Source organism: Xylocopa sonorina, unplaced genomic scaffold (genome assembly GCF_050948175.1).
Source record: "Xylocopa sonorina isolate GNS202 unplaced genomic scaffold, iyXylSono1_principal scaffold0122, whole genome shotgun sequence".
NCBI lineage: Eukaryota > Metazoa > Arthropoda > Insecta > Hymenoptera > Apidae > Xylocopa > Xylocopa sonorina.
Window position 1 is genome coordinate 360,427 of NW_027490193.1, and position 4,191 is coordinate 364,617.

Genomic DNA, 4,191 nt, shown 5'->3' on the forward strand with positions numbered 1-4,191 from the left:
AAACCGGGGTTATACGATTACATCATGATGGCGCCCCGGTCTCGCTACCCCGAGATCGAGTGTTCTCCCTTGCATCTGTTGATTTGTATATGTGACATATTGGAGAATATTTCCACTTATCCTTTGTATTTTTCGAATTACGTTTTAATTAGATGTATATTAGATACGCGTCAAAATATCGGACTTCCGTACGATTTTTTAGTAAAGTCTTATTCTTTTCCGACTGTTCGTTTTCATTTCACGATAGGCGCTCCTGTATTCGATGCAGACCCGCTCCAATTGAACCAGCCGATTACTATATCATATTACGTGAATAAACGTTCAATCGGAGCGGATCTCTGCCACTCTGTAACTATGGAAAGCTTACTGCATAGCCTCATCCCTGTGAAAGTTGCGGAAGTTGCTTCCGCCCCGAGATGGAAGTGTGCTTATGTTAGCTTTAGTTAGGTTACGCTAGGTTATGTTAGGTTGGGTTATGTTTGCGAATGTTTGTAGGTTGCTCAGTTATTTTGGGTTAGATTTAAGAAGGCGTAGGTTTGATTTGTTTATGTTTATGAAAGGTAATGCTAGATTGTGTTAGGTTGGGTTAGATTTGAATGAAGGCAGGTTAAGTCAGATTAGGTGTAACTGAGGTTAGGTTGGTTTAAATTAAGTTTAGTGGATGTTAGATTAAGTTAAGCCAAGTAAGAGATGGATTACCGATAGCTGACAATGCCATCCGTTGATAATTCTTGAATTCCAGGCTATTGGCAACAATATTGTTGCCCGTCATTATATCATAATTTATCGACCACACAGGCATCATCTACTGTCGTTATATCGTGAGTTACCGACCGCAGGCAACACCAGTCGTTCATAAGTCTTGAGTTACCTACTATTGGCTGCTCCAGCTGTATGTGAAAGCATGCGCTGTCGGTTATTGGTAACACCAGTCGGATATAATTTATGTATTATTAAGCACAAGCAGCACCGTCGTTCGATCGCGAGTAACCGACCACCAGCAGCACCATCCATCGGCAACTTATAAGTTATTCTTAATGGGAGCACTCATCCGTAGGAATGTTGTGGATTTGTCGTAGTCCACGATATTTTCTTCTAATTAACTTTCACTGAGGATGGCTTTTATATAACAATTTTATTTAACAGCAACAAGTCTTTACAATTAAGGTAAACTGAAGTAGGAGCTAAGAAATACAAATCTAGATTTGGCAAAGGCAAATTGTGATGTGTACTCTTTGATGGCGAAGAAATAAGTGAATAATTAATTTGAAAAGCGTAGAAATTTGAAAGACGTCGCAAACGAGAGTCTCTTGTTTATAGATGACGTGAATTAATTTTGAAACAATTTCCTAACGAAAATGTACCCTCCGAGGAGCGGAAGTAGATGGCTGTGAATGTGTCTGCTTATATGCGGAAGTCGGTAACGTCGGTAACGCCACAATGTATTGACTCGTTTCGCCATCTCTTCAATCACTCCTGAAGCAGAATTGCGAACAGCTTGAGCAGTTTTCACAGAGATGACTCCACCGGTCTGACAACAACGAACGCCACATATTTCTCTTGGGTTCTCACAAAACCATTTGCCACGCAACTCAGTGCTGAAAGGGTTAATAATGCTAGCGCTATTACTTTAACTAGGCATAGAATCCATAGATATGAAAAATTATAATCTTATGAATAATATCAATTCTAGAGGATCATTTCTAGTGTAAGTATAAAAGTTCTGTTTTAGTTGTAGAAATAAAATTCACTAATATGACACTATACTTATTTTCAGGTCCAAGATATGCTTACCTTTATAAATATCAGCCTATCACTAACTATAAAAATTAAACAAATATGGTTTCAAACTCGTGTCGATTATCTAGTATCCAAGTTTGGAATCTTAATGTGTACTCTTGGAAGGGCCGATGAATATGAAAATGATGGTATTGCTGTGAATGCAGACTTGTCAAAGACTGCAGTAAATTATATATATTTCTAATTTCATTTTTAAGAAAAATAATTCTCTCAATTTAAGATTGCCTTACGCACGTGTTGTTTCAGTTATACATATGGCTGCGATAGAGATGTTAGGTGGTTCAGAATCACAAAATTATAGTGGGAAGCTGGAAATAATGGGTGATGCAATGTACGCATTTATTTTGCAAAGACAGTAAATCTGTTTCTAATCAGTCTTTAATCGATGAGGCAATATTAAAAAACTGAAGGGATGTCTGATTTTACCTATTCTGCGTGTAATACAGGTGTGAATAATTAACTAAAGGTTTACAATTAACACGTTCACGCCGGCGTGACCCACCGGTGGGTCACACTTGACTGTTCCGTGGGGCGGCGTGACCCACCGGTGGGTCACACTTGACTGCTCCGTGGGGCGGCGTGACCCACCGGTGGGTCACGCGTTTTCAGAAAATTAGTCGTTTCTTCAGACGAACCACTTTCCTCCAGATTCATTTTATCTATTATTTATAAGGGCAAAAATTCAAATATATTCTAACCGCCTCTGTAGAAGAAAAGATAATTTTACCTTCGCAATAAGCGAGTTCAAATTCGCAACGATATTGCCCCGCCCCACGAAGCTTAACGCGATAAGACAGTCCCGCCTCACGCGGAGAAACGTAGATTTTCGCCCCGGCGTGAACGTGTTAATATATGAATGTATAATTTATATTTTAGTAAACAAATCAATTTATTTTACAGAATAAAAAGATTATTGTAAGATAAATTTTTGCCTGATTCATTCCTAGAGGAGAATTTGGATAATTATGTATGACAATTGAAAAGAACGAACACTTTATACAGATAAATCAGAGGAAAAGATTATGCAAATATTAACTGTCATCCAAACTAATTTAAACAGCGAGTTTGTTAACAAAACTGTAAGCTCAAATACTATATTGTTCATTATGGTAAAAAAAAAATGTATTAGTCCTCGTACATTACAGCACATCATAGATCAGTCCGATTAATTGCCCAAGCAACCATAATTCAAGAATTAATTAACATCATTTATGCAAAAATTTACAATATGTAAATATCGTAAATTTTAATGGTGACGAAGCTGGTACACGGTTTTTGGATCTTAAAAATGGTAAAAACCTAGTCCACCACTAGGTACAACATTAACAATGGATTTTCAAAATTTTCTCACAATGCTTTCTCATTAAAAAAATATGTTTTTTACGTTCAAATTAATTAGAAATGCAAAATAATTTTACTAATAACATAACATTATATACCTTTCGGAGAATCAAAACTTGCATCGACAATGGGAAACTTGAAAATTAGCGGTGATCTACGAAAAGCAATGAAATTAGAGAAATTAATGATCAATTTAAAGTCGAAACTTACTTTAAAAAATTAAATACCGTCTTCTTAGAAAGAACCGACATATTAACTATTTAAGGAAAAATTATTCCTACTTATAAAAATTTTGTTACTTTTTTAAAAAGTTTAATATGATATAAAATATTTAAAATATGAAAAAAACTAAAGTAAAATATATTTTTATATATTTTTGTAATTTATTTTCTAACGCTAAATGATAAACATTAAATAAATTACGTTTGAAAATATTAATTTATGGAGATTGAACTTTACTCATATATTTATAATAAAATGAACATAGTTATACATTTTCAATATTTTCTTTCGAAACAATGAGCAAAGATATAACGTACTTTCTTATTATAGTTGTAGCTGCTTCACAAGTTCTGAAAATGATAAAATAAACCAACGCCAGCAAAAAGTCTAATGTTTCATAATTATTTTATAGTTGAAAGATTATCAAGCTTTATGCCTGGATGGTTGCTTATATACAAGTATAACTGCTAAAATGAAATGAGATCACAAAGTGATATTTACACACCTGCGTGCTGCAATTTTGACGTATTTAAATTTCTGTAGCAGTTGCAGAAGTACCACGTAATAGGTTTCACAGTTAAAAAATGGCATAAGATTTTCTGTAGAATATCAAGTGGATGTAAAGCTGCTATTGCACAGCAGACAGCATTCTTCACTGGAAGAATTTTTCTTCGAATGTGTTGACTCCAGATTTATTTGAATTGTTCTCGTTTAGAACACTAAAACTGAATGACATGTCCCTTGACACAGTAGGCCGTTAACAACGATACCCAGCAGATTCAAGGTTCCTTTATCTGAGATTAAGGCCGGCCTTCTTTGTTTCCAAAC